This window comes from Sus scrofa, chromosome 4 (genome assembly GCF_000003025.6).
Source record: "Sus scrofa isolate TJ Tabasco breed Duroc chromosome 4, Sscrofa11.1, whole genome shotgun sequence".
In the NCBI taxonomy this organism is placed as follows: domain Eukaryota; kingdom Metazoa; phylum Chordata; class Mammalia; order Artiodactyla; family Suidae; genus Sus; species Sus scrofa.
The window spans coordinates 96710805-96724373 of NC_010446.5; the positions used below are offsets into that span (position 1 = coordinate 96710805).

General features: G+C 45.0%; 1 long non-coding RNA gene across 1 annotated transcript; it reads right to left on the reverse strand.

Moving 5' to 3' along the window:
- Positions 1618-2256, reverse strand: LCE1F. The gene has a single exon (XR_002343777.1). It is a non-coding gene; the product is annotated as a late cornified envelope 1F (long non-coding RNA).

A 13569-nucleotide genomic window follows, 5' to 3' on the forward strand; every position in this document is an offset into this window, starting at 1 on the left:
CTGAGAATTCGGATTTAGATAACACAGGGGTTGTGTGTCACTTTGCCAACCGTCAACTCCATGCTTATTAATATGCTAGTTGACTTTATTGGAGGGAATCCACCAATATGTGTAGTGTTCGACTTCTGTCTTTTTACTAAAGCCAAGGTGTGGGGGCTTGCTGAGGCTCAGCATATTGGTTGGGCAAACCCTCACTGGACTTTGAATCTCAAGTAACTGACTTAAGATGTAGAGACACCTAGGGGGTCACATGGATTATGGCAGTTGTGAGATGTGAAGTACATTACCTGTGATGTATCCTTGCTCTCTGTTCTACCAGACACCTGTATCTTTTAATGAATTAAAATGCAGTTTCAAGGTATTGGCTATTTATCCAGTTCATCATAAGACTACCGAGGCCTAAGAAACTCAAAGTTAACAATGATTAGATTTCATGTGAAATTTATAATTGAAAAACATGGACAAAAATTCAACTTTTTTTTTATACAAAATGTAGAGATTAGGAGTTCCCATCATGGCACAGCAGTAAACCAATCCAACTGGGAACGATGAGGTTGGGGGTTTGATCCCTGGCCTCGCTCAGTGGGTTAAGGATCTGGTGTTGCCGTGAGCTGTGGTGTAGGTCGCAGACGCGGCTCGGATCCCACGTTGCTGTGGCTCTGGCATAGGCTGGCAGCTATAGCTCTGATTCGACCCCTAGCCTGGGAACCTCCAAATGCCACGGGTGCGGCCCCAGAAAGCAAATGTAAATATATATATATATATATATATATATATATATATATATATATATATAGAGAGAGAGAGAGAGAGAGAGAGAGAGAGAGAGAGAGAGAGATGAAATATTTGACCTGAGAAACTGGACTTGAGACTCAGGGAGAGAAAAGGAAGAAAAGACTCTTTTTTTTTTTTTTTTTTTTAAGGTCCCTGATTCCTTTTATAGACATTGAAATAAATGATCTTTGCCACAGGCTCTATGAATGTGTCTAGTTAGAATTAACTAAGATTCACGGTTTATTTGCATAAAGCTCATGTATAATCTTCTACACAACTTTTTTAACTGAAGGATTAAAAAAGTGGGTTGGGTACCACACAGGGAAGGGGGAGGACACCAGGGGAAGGATGCAGTACACACCCGTCTCCGTGTCTGGACCCGGGGTTTGGCCATGGAAGAAAACCCAGAGTCCAAGGCCCTCTGTATGTGAGACGCGCCAGCAGGATGTGCTCAGGCAGAGCTATGTGGCATTCATCTGAGAAGTCTTGTCAGAGCACAGAGCCATTTCCTCGCCCCTCCTTCCATCCCTAACTGTATGACTAGCACATATTTGTTTTTTTTTTTTAATTTTTTTACTATAGTTGATTTACAATATTCTGTCAATTTCAGCTGTACTGCAAAGTGATCCAGTCATTCATATATATATATGTACACACACACATTTTTTTTTTCTCACGTTATCCTCCATCACAAGTGACTGGATGTAGTTCCCTGTGCTATACCGCAGATCTTATTGGACTAGCACATATTTGATTTCCCAGGTCTCAGCCGGCAAGAGAGTGGGGAGTGATGTAAAGAATATTGGCGCATGAGCAGGCAAGGAAGCATCTAGGACAAGATGGTGAGCCGATTTCTTGTTTTATTGTTTCATTCGAGGCTGCAGTCTACAAGGGGATTAGCTGGGGAGGGAGTTCGAGTCTGTGGTTTGGGTATTCCAGGCAGACGACACAGTTGGTGTCAGAGGTCAGCACATAGATTCTTGAGAGCTGATTCAGGCTTCTGAATCTCCAGGCAGAGGGACACTCCAGCCCAGAGCGCAGAACCTTCCCTGGATTTTCAGACCCTCAGGCAAGCCCAAGAGGAGCAGGAGGAGGAGATTTCTGGCCATTTGCTGCCCCCAGGTCAGCTCTTCTTGGTTCAGGGTTCACTTCAACAGCAGCAGTCGCCTCCAGAGGACTGGCCGCTTCCCCCTCCGCAGCACCCAGAGCCCCCGAGGGCTGGCTGCAGCAGTCAGAGCTCTGGTGTCTGCGGTGGGACCTGCGGCGCCTGTGGTGGCTCAGGCAGCAGCCCCCATGCCCAGAGCTGCAGCAGCCCCCTCCCCCACAGCTGGAGCCACAGCAGCCCCCAGAGCTCACACTGCAGCAGGAAGAGACTGGAGGGCACTTGGGGGGGCACTTGGGGGGGCACTTAGGGACAGGGCACTTGGGGGGGCACTTGGGAGGGGGCTGGCACTGCTGCTGGTTCTGCTGGCAGGACATCTTGGTGGGTGGGGTTCAGGAGCTGAGGGAGAGTCAGACAGCAAGTCAGATCCTGCTCAGAGAGGCCACCTTGCCCCTTCAGCATCTTTCTAGCCACTTAAGTTTGATAAACTGTTAAACATAGTCCCAGATAATTAAATACTGGAAGTTTTATTATTTCTAATTATTGCTCAAATGCTCTTATATCCTATTTTTATGGCAAATATTTTTATGAAGCATTATCATTTGTGTTATAATTAGAAAACTGAAACCAAAAGATGTTAAAAAAATGTTCTCAAAACCAAACATCTAGTATGTAGGAGACCACCTGTAATATACCATAAGAATCACAGAAACAATCTAGAGAGCAGTTTAGAAATGAAGTCATTTCCTTAGGGAAACAATCATTCCCTCTTGGAGAATTTCTTCGGCTTGTCCTGTAGGGACACAGAAGTTCCTGACTGCACAGGATATTGGAGATTGCCTGGGAGAACTAGCTACACATTTAACGAAAGCTGGGACTTGCACCCAAGCCCCTGCCCAGATCCCATGCTCTGGCATTCTCGGCAGACACTCATCCCTCAGCACCAAGATTTGGGTGGTGCTTACTTAACTCTGTAGATTCACTAATCTGAGTGCTTATAATGGGTCAGTCAGTTCTGATTTCCTCTCTACCTGCCGAGTACCACTGTTCCGGTCTCTGCTTTTCCGGGAGGGACAGTTGTGTTTTCAAAGATAAACGTCCCTTGATGAACACAGCTGCAGGTAGTGTAGTGTGGGTTCGTGTGATGGTCAAAGTGGAAAATCCTTGGGATCACTGACCAAACAATACATCCTGGGTTTCTCTCGAGCACTAAATCACAATTACACAACCCTCCTCCCATGTCTTCTCCCCAGCCTCCTCATTGCCCCCCTCCCTCAGTCTTCCTGAGCCTTGTTATTTTGCCAGTAAGGACCACCTTCATCCTCTTCTCACCTTCCTCCTGCCACACACACTGCAAAGGCCCTGCCCTCTTCTCTGGTCTGAGTGTCCCTTTGTGGACCGCCCTGGTCCCACACCCAGAGGACACTCACCTGTACACACGCAGCACAGGGGCCGTCAGTGCCTCAGGAGGGCAGTGGATGGAGATGCTCTGGCCCCAAGGCCCTTTTATCCTGGCCTTGGGCTCTGCCCTCAGGTGTGAGCCAGGGCCTGAGCATGAGAGGACTGCCTCCTGCCACACACGTGGGTCCTGTGACAGGTGATGGCTGGCAGCTCCTTCCTGCCTGCCTCCACGGGGCTCAGGGAAGCTGCTCCCAGCAAGGAATATGGCTGCTCAGAAATGGATGCAGGCTGGGAAAATCCCTGCCATCATTCCCCATCATCTTCTTCCTGGAGGGGGCCTGCCTTGAGAGATCTTACCATTCCTTCTAGGAACCACCCTTCCCCCTCCCACTCCTCGTCCCTAGCCCTGCCCCACCTTTCCTTCCATCCCAATGTTCTTTTAATGACTACACACAATTTGGTTTAAACCAAGTGTTTTTTGCCTTTTTTTTTTTAGGACCGAATCCACAGTATATGAAAGTTCCCAGGTCAGAGATTGAATATGAGTCGCAGCTGTGACCTATGCCACAGCTGTGGCAATGCCAGATCTTTTAATCCACTGTGCGAGGTCAGGGATTGAATCCACACTGCTGCAGTGACCTGAGCCACTGCAGTTGGGTTTTTTTTGTTTGTTTGTTTTGTTTTTCTGGACCAAAGTCCTCTTTTTTTTGTTTTTCTTTTTTTTTTTTCATTTTTTTATTACTCAAATAAATTTATCACATCTGTAGTTATACAAAGATCATAACAATCTGATTTCACAGGATTTCCATCCCACAGCCCAAGCACATCCCCCTACCCCCCAAACTGTCTCCTCTGGAGACCATAAGTTTTTCAATGTCTGTGAGTCAGCATCTGTTCTGCAAAGAAGTTCAGTCTGTCCTTTTTTCAGATTCCACACGTCTGCAGTTGGTTTCTTAACCCACTGTGTCATGATGGGAATTCCTAAACCAAGTTTTTTACATATTCCTTCATGTTTTCTGCCCTACAAAAATTTCTACTGTGTTGAAATGTATTAATATTTTTCGCCATGCTTAAAATATCTTACTAACTACTTATAAAAAATAATTAGGTACAAGTTCTAGTCATTTGGATTATTGATTTATAGTCGTTACTATAAGTAGATGTTGGCAGTGGACAGAAACAAATTAAGAATCACACACATGTATAATGCTGGCTCTGGAATGCAGAGTAAAATTCACTGAGTGTGAATGAGTTCTCACCACATGTCAACATTCTTCTGCCTCCTGAGATTATAAGAGTCTGACAACGTGATCTCTCAGAAAATAAGGGCTTTCCTAGTGCATATTGTTTATATTAAAGTGTACCCAAACCAGGGCTTGGGATGAGCATCTGCACACTGAGGTATGTGGAATAATCGGTCAATGGGCACCTGCTGTATAGCACAGAGAACTCTTTCCTGTGATGATCTATGTAGGAAAAGTGTCTGAAAGAGAATGGATGTGTGTACACATATAACTGAATCACTTTGCTGTATAGCAGAAATTATCACAACCTTGTAGATCAACTACACTTCAATAAAATTTTAAAAATGAAAAAAAAAAAAGTCCCCACACCATTAAGATCATTGAGATCTAATCCCAGTCTTTGGTGTGACCTCAAGGTGTTACATCATGCTGCTAAACCATGTGAGATTAGCTGATGCTGGGGCACTGCGCTTTGTGGTGGCAGAGGCATGGACAGAATAGCTTCCATGTCCCATCATCCTTGGAATGGATGAACTGGATTCCTGAATCAGAACTACCTGTGTGAACCAAGTAATCAATGTCATGACTACATTCTCACTAATTACACTCTTTGGAACGTCTTGGTCCATACCAGGCACTTCGGTGGCAGATTTCTGCAAGGTGATAAGGCCAGCACACTGTAAAGTGAGGATCTCAGAGTGCAGATTCTGATGACCATGGCTTAAGTCTTAAAGTTAACGTTAATATTAATGAACAGATTTTAAACCTCATTACCCATTGAATGCACATCCCTGTCTTAGGAGCTGATAAGGAACCTAGAAACACAAGACCCAAGCTGGGGATTCAAGGAAAGATTTCCAGAAGCATGTTTGAGTGAAAAGACACACAAAAAGATACCACAGCAAGTTGTGTTTGACAGCACAGTTTCAGAAATACATAAATCACGGAATAAAGCATGGGAGTTTGAAAACTGAGAACAAGTTACAATGGAAAACATAAGCCCTTGTAGTTGAAGAAGACTGTTGCTGAAGGGAGGGAGCAAAGCCTGCCCTGGAGACACAGCACAGGGTCAGATGGCACAGGCCTCAGACATCGTCAATCAGTAAGGATGGGGGCTCATCATGGATCCAGTGGGGACCCCAAGATGAGATACCCTTAGTGATCTGGGACAATTATTTCTGAGGGTGAGAGAAGGAACCCAATGAAGAATACATTTCAGTGAGGAAGTGAATCCTGGTGAGGGATAGAACAGTGGGGAAATAAGGCACAGAAGAGGCAGAACAATTTAGGGAAGGCTGGACTCCAGGCAACCCAACGCCAAGAGAGACATGGCAAGAGGTGTACGTGTGTATATGGGTATGTGTACGTGTGTGTGTGTGTGCATACACATACATATCTTCATAGATTTAGTCTCTCTCATGGTCTCTGTACTAAGTAGAAGTATACACAAACACACACACATACACACTGCATATCTCAGCCGCTTACTGGTAGGGTTTGCACTGCACAAAGTGACCAGGATATTATCAAATCAACATCCATTCGGAGTCTAGGCTATTCCAGAATTCTCTACCTCCAGTTCTCCTTCATCTAATAAATTAGTCTGGTTGTTTAATAACCTCGAGATACCATAGAGGGGGGCCCTTGTTATCTGACTGACTCTCAACCCAGATGCAAACTCTGGCCCTTTCCCTTAATCTCCTACAAATGTGAAAATAGCAATAGTTCTAGTAAGAAAAGTCTGTGTTTATATAGATAACTGAATTGAGACCCTCAGAGACTAGAAGTTGAGAGACACTCGGAAAACAGAAAGAGACCAAAAAAAAAAAAAATCATATGAAGTGTTAGATATTCATGTTCTTAAACAGCTTGTGGCTGCCACTGCACTGGAGATGTTTGTCCCTTGACTGTTTTATTCCAGGTCTGCCCAGCCTTCCACAATTTCCCTATCTCTTCACCACCTTTCCTCTCTCTTGGCTGTGAACTTCACCTCAGCCCTCCCATACGACCCTTGGAAAATCCGAATTCTCAATCTAATTAGCAGATTTAGTCATCTCTCTATAAAACTTCATTCTTGATTCATATTTTCCTCTTGTTACATAATTTTTTAAAATTAATGTTGAGGAGTTCCCATTGTGGCACAGTGTAAATGAATCTGACTAGGAACCATGAGGTTGTGGGTTTGATCCCTGGCCTCACTCAGTGGGTTAAGGATCTGGCATTGCCATGCGCTGTGGTGTAGGTCACAGATACGGCTCAGATGTTGCATTGCTGTGGCTGTGGCTGTGGCCGGCATCTGTAGCCCCAATTCAACCCCTAGCCTGGGAACTTCCATATGCCGAAAGTGGGGCCCTAAAAAGCAGAAAAAAGAAAAGTGGATTTACAGTGTTGTGACCATTTTTGCTGTACAGCCTAGTGACCCAGTCATTCATATATATACACATTCTTTTTCTCATATTATCTTCCATCACGGTCTACCCCAAGACACTAGATATGGTTCCCTGTGCTCTACAGTAGGACCGCATTGCCTGTCCATTCTAAATGTAATAGTTTGCATCTACTAACCCCAACTCCCAGTCCATCCCACTCCCTCCCCCTTACCCCTTGGCAACCACAGGTCTGTTCTCTGTCTGTGAGTCATGTTTTCTTGTAAAAACCTACCAATAACCTCAACCAATAAAATGATCTTGTATTTTAAAGCCAGATCCACTCTTTTTTTTTATAATTTTTTTAATTTTCTCACTGTACAGCAAGGGGGTCAGGTTACGCAGATCCACTCTTTTTATAAGACATCTTGTCCTTTTTTTAATGAATATGTTGGCATTTGTTTAGAGAATGTAGCATGTTATATAAACTCTCTACCAGAAATGTCCTTTGCATTAGCTCACTGACTCTCACACCCCTGGAGAGACTTATATTGTCTCTATTATAGATTGACAAAACTGAGAACAAGAAGGATGTGTTTTGTTGTTGTTTTTCACAAAGTCGAGCAGCTAATAGGTGACAACCAGGATTCTCTCTTAGGTCTGTCTGACTCTTTAAAATGAGATTCTTAATTACCATACTACACGTACATGTACAAACACACACGTGTGTACACACACATGCACACACACATATAAGATAATAGAAAGTTAGAGGATTCTATGGAAATTGGTTTAAACCAGATTTCTTAGAACTCTTGAATTTTTTTTTTTTTTTGTCTTTTCTAGGGCTGTTCCCGTGGCATATGGAGGTTCCCAGGCTAGGGGGTCCAATTGGGGCAGTAGCCACCGGCCTATGCCAGAGCCACAGCAACGCAGGATCCGAGCTGTGTCTGCAACCTACACCACAGCTCACGGCAACGCTGGATCCTTAACCCACTGAGCAAGGCCAGGGATCCAACCCACAACCTCATGGTTCCTAGTCGGATTCGTTAACCACTGAGCCACGACGGGAACCCCTAGAACTCTTGAATTTATATCTGGGAGGGCAAGGAGTACCCGTTGTGGCTCGGCAGGTTAAGGATCCAATGTTGTCTCTGTGAGGATGCCAGTTCGATCCCTGGCCTGGATCAGTGGGTTAAAGATCCAGCATTGCCGCAAGCCTTGGCATAGGTAGCAGATGGTACGGATCCAGTGTGGCCTTGTGGTTGTGGTGTAGGCCGGCAGCTGCACTTCAGATTTGCCTCCTAGCCTGGGAACTTCCAGAGGCCACAGGTATGGCCATAAAAACAAACAAGCAGACAGAGAGACTTGGGAGTAAAGAAAAAACAAGTTGGAATTTCAAGCTCCAAAATTAAGCAAGGCGGGGATCTTCCTGGAAGATCAAGTGCGGGGATTCTGGGTGGGGCCTGTTCTACCCCATCGCCACTCCTGAGCAGCCCGCTTCCGAGGGGAAAGCAGCTGCCCTGTGCCCCGTGGAGGGAGGCAGGGAGGAGCTGCCAGTCATCATCTGTCACAGGACCCATGTAGGTGGCAGGAGGCGGTCCTCTCATGCCCAGGCCCTGGCTCACACCTGAGGGCAGAGCCCAAGGCCAGGATAAAAGGGGCTCAGGGTCAGAGCACCTCCATCCACTGCCCTCCTGAGGCGCTGACGGCCCCTGCGCTGCGTGTGTACAGGTGAGTGTCCTCTGGGCACGGGAGCGGGGTCATCAAGAGAGGGACACTCAGTCCAGAGCAGAGGGTAGGCGGGACAGGGTCTTGGGAGGCTGGGGGCCGTGTAGGTAGCAGGAGAGAAGCCTCAGGAAGACTGAGGAAGGGGAGGCCACCTGGGACCACGGGGGAGAAGAGGATAGATGGCTGTGCCTTGTGCTGTGCCAGACTGAGCTCCGCTCGGCTGGGCTCTCAGGTCTGAGGGAATCCAAGCGCTGAGCGTCAGGCCCTATTAGACCAGCTTTCATAAGGGACATCACCTTTGAGAGAAAAATCACAACCCTCCTTACAAAGATGAACTGGAAATAGCAGTTCTCGACCAACAGCTTAAGCTAATCAGAGGCTGCTTTGGAGCTCTTTAAAACCCACGTATCTATGGATCTGAACTAGAACCAAGAATCCGCGTAAGAAGTTGGTCACGACAGGTTGAACATCACTGTGATGAGATAGCAGTGCGAGGCCGTGGGGTGACCTGATGAGACCAGGAGGCCTCCTGGACCATTCACAATCAGCACATCCAAATTCAAAATTATCTAGAAAGCTCTCCCAAGAGACAATCCTCAATTTCCTGTCTTCAAGAGGATGTTTAAATTCTGTACTGGTTTCTGTACTGGAGGGTTTCAAGGTTTGGGATGACACCGTAGGAGAAACTGCCTCCTTCACTTACTGGATGTTTAATTAGGGCAGGGCTGTTTCTTACTGATTTTTGCCACAGTTGCCTATTTTGTAAAAGATGATGATAATCCTCGCCTATCTTAAATATAAATTGTGAGACCCAAGGGAGATCATGTCAGGGCATTTGCCTAACTATTAGGAATCACAAAACTTTCAGTGACGAAGTATCTATGACTCCATTTAAACAGTTCAAAATTAAGGGACTAGAAAGACACTGAAAGGTCAGGGAAAGTCTGGGAGCCGTCTCTGTGCTGGATCTGACTTGCTGTCTGACTCTCCCTCAGCTCCTGAACCCCGCCCACCAAGATGTCCTGCCAGCAGAACCAGCAGCAGTGCCAGCCCCCTCCCAAGTGCCCCCCAAGTGCCCCGTCCCTAAGTGCCCCCCAAGTGCCCCCCAAGTGCCCTCCAGTCTCTTCCTGCTGCAGTGTGAGCTCTGGGGGCTGCTGTGGCTCCAGCTGTGGGGGAGGGGGCTGCTGCAGCTCTGGGCATGGGGGCTGCTGCCTGAGCCACCACAGGCGCCGCAGGTCCCACCGCAGACACCAGAGCTCTGACTGCTGCAGCCAGCCCTCGGGGGGCTCTGGGTGCTGCGGAGGCGGGAGCGGCCAGTCCTCTGGAGGCGACTGCTGCTGCTGAAGCGGACCCTGAGCTTTTCTTCCCCCTGATCTCCGTGAATGGCTGAGACCTCCTGGCAAAAACTCCACTACCCTGGTGTCCAAAAGCCCAACACCTCTCTCTAAAACCTAGTTCCTGACTTCCCTCCCCATCTGTGGGTGCCTCGGGAACCCCAGGGCACAGATCCCACATCCCTCTGCACCTTCTTGCATTCTGTAACCCTGTATTGAAATAAATGCAGTCTGCTCCCTGACTTGGTATAGACTGATTTCATTTCCCCATCTTCGCCACCACGGTTCTAGTTCCCTCCCTCTTCTGCTGGGGGCGGCAGAGGCCTCAGCAGACAGACGACAGGCAGGGTCAAGGGTCAGGAGGGAAAAGTTTGTATTTTTGTAGGTTTGTGTTTTCCCCTAATTCTTTATTTTCCCTTTTAACCAAGGCCCTGAAGCAGCATTAATTGTGAGCATTGGTTCTTCAACTTCTGGTTCCCTTCGCATGTCTAACTTTGTCCCTCAGACACGGCCAGGAGACAGACGCTGTTTTCTCTCTTCCCACCATCATTCCTCATCCCTGTGTTCCCACTCCCGCCCTTCTCCTAATCAGTCTCTGTCTGACTCCACCTTCGTTTTATTTTTATTTACTTATTTATTTAGTTAGTTAGTTATTTTTAGGGCTGCCCTAATGGCATATGGAAGTTCCCAGGCTAGGGGTTGAATTGGAGCTGCAGCTACTGACCTATACTACAGCTACAGCAATGCCAGATCCGAAGTGCATCTGCGACTTACACCACAGCTCATGCCAACACTGGATCCTTAACTCACTGATCAGGATCAGGGATTGAACCTGTATCTTGATGAATATTAGTCCAGTTTGATACTGATGTGCCACAGCGGGACTCCATCCCCCTTCATTTTAAATATACAACATATATAAATACATATATATGGAATAAATCTAAATTTAAATACATTTAAATTTATGTTTTAAATTTAAAAATCACGTTTACTGCTCTATAATTTATATGCAATAAAATTCACTAATTTTAATATGCAATTCAATGAGTTTTGTCAATATATGTAGTGCAATATATCAAATGCAATCGATATCCTGAAAATGTAGTTGGTAGTTATTATTTGGAGACAGTTTTAGGAATAACACAAAATCCATAAAATATGAAGGAAAATGTAGATACATGTGATCTACGTGGTTAGATATGGAAAAATTCAATTCTAAATGGTAGAAAACACCATCAAAAAGTTGGAAGGATACAAAATTGGTGAGAAACTCAAAGCTTTCCCCCTAAGATTAAGTACTAGCAAGGATGTCCCCTAACCACATGGTCATACTGGGCACACTAGTTAATGTGATAAGTTAAGAAAAAGTAAATTAAAGATATGCAGATTGGGAAGGAAGAAATAAACTCTCCTTGTTCGCAGATGACATGGTTGTCTCTGCAGAAAATCTAAAAGAATCAATAAAAAACCCTCTTGGTAGTAATAAAGAATATAGAAATAAAGGTGAAGGATACAAAGTTAATAAGCAAGATTCAATTGTTCTTCTATGTACCAGCAATGAACAAGTGGCACTTGAGATGGAAAAAAAAAAATGCAGTGCCATTTATAATAGCATCCCTCAAGATTAAATATTTAGGTATAAATCTAACAAAATATGTTTAAGAACAATGGACAGAAAACTATAAAACTCTGGCAAATGAAATCAAAGAACTAAATAAATGGAGAGATAGTCCATATTTACGGATTGGAAGACTCAATATTATTAAGATGTGTATTCTTCCCAATTTGATCTATAGATTCAGTGCAATCCCAATAAAACCCACAGAAGCTATTTCATGGGTATCACTAAATTGATTCCAAAGTTTGTGTGGACAGGTAAAGACTTGGAATAGCCAATAAAATATCGAAGGAGAATAAAGTCATAGAACTGGCAGTCCCTGACTTCAGGACTTAGTATAAAGCTACATAATCAACATAGTTTGGTATTGGCAAAAGAATAGATAGCAGATCAAAGGCACAGAATAGATAGATAGCCCAGAAACAGACCCCCGTATCTATAGTCAACTGACGCTGGACCAAAAAAGGAACTCCTGATTCATTCTCTATAATTGTTTAAAGCGTTTATAGGAATGGAGAAAATGAAATGAAGATTACCAGTTTGCTTGGTGCTGGTTCTGGTACACAGAGAAAAAGCAATTACTCAGTTTATATGATTTCTCATTAAATTTCAGCCATGTTTCTTTCCACTCCATGAGGTGGTGAAAATGACATCATTAAATTGTTGGGAAAGGCAGTCTCGTGTGTAATCTTTTGACCCCCACTCAGCTGCATGAAGGGAGCCTTGGAGCTGGAACACTCCCTTACCAAGGTATAAAGAGCCCACATAGGCTCTGCTGGGCTCATCACCTTATGTGGAACATCTTTCCTCATTTCATGCTCAATGCATGCTCTTCGTCTCTGCTTATAGGATGCTCTTCCTATGGTACCTACCAACTCCACTGTGACATCTCTCCTCCAAGGGGAAGGATAGAAAGCCTCCACTGCTACAGGAGAGGAATACATGCAGGCCAATTGCCCTTGCCCCCCACTAGCCAAGGGGGATTGATGTCCACTATTGAAGCTGATCTTGCTATCTGTTCTCTGTCAGTTAAGTGTTGTTCCATTCAGTGCTTGACTCTGCTGTGTTTCCCTTGGCAGCTTTCCTTGCCCACCCAGATGCTGTAGGCAGAGGTGTTTAGAGTTCTCCTCTACGATTGGTGACCTGTACTTGGTATTCAACTCAACCAAAAGAGGAAGGAAGCAGACACCTTGACAAATAGAGAAGTTCAGAAAGCCAATGCTGGCCAAAATGTTTATATCGAACTGCTGGCAAAGCCATGGGATTTCATAGCCAAGGCTTAAAATCCTGTCTTTGTGATATCATTAGGCTGCTGACTCATCACTGATATTCAAGTCAGGTCAGTTGACAGTTTGGGTGTTGCCCTGCATAGAGCAGAAGCATCTCAACGTCATGATTCCAGAAATCAGGAGCAGGAATCCACATTCTGATCACTTCCCAATTACTAAGCCTTTTGGAACAATCTGAGCAGGAGAAAAAACATCACACCCCGTGAGACAGGGACAGATGTCTCAGGACTATGTGGTCAACTCACCTCTGTGCCTGTCACAGAGTCCAGTCTCCTATGAAGACAGCCTAAGTCATAAGGAATAGCTATTTGTTAAAATAAATAGGTAAATAAATAAATAAATAAATATAAAAATTAAAAATAAGCGATTTAATTAGATGAAGGCAAATTAAACCTAGAAGTCATGATGAGAAGAAAATCCTCCCTCCAGAAGAGTCTGAGATAACTCTCTAGAGCCTGAGATGATTACAATTCAGGAATATCAAAAAAAACAAGCACAGAATGTTCCTGTGTGGCACAGAAGGTTAAGGATATGCCATGGCTTCATGTGGCAGTTTGCAACTGCAGTTCAAGTTCAGTCCCCAGCCCGGGAACTTCCATGTGCTGTGGGTGTGGCCAAAAAAGAAAAAAAATAATTCAATAATGTCTATGCCTAGGTCATGGTGAACAAGGAGAGCCCGTATCTGGTGAGATGTGTGTGTGCACACA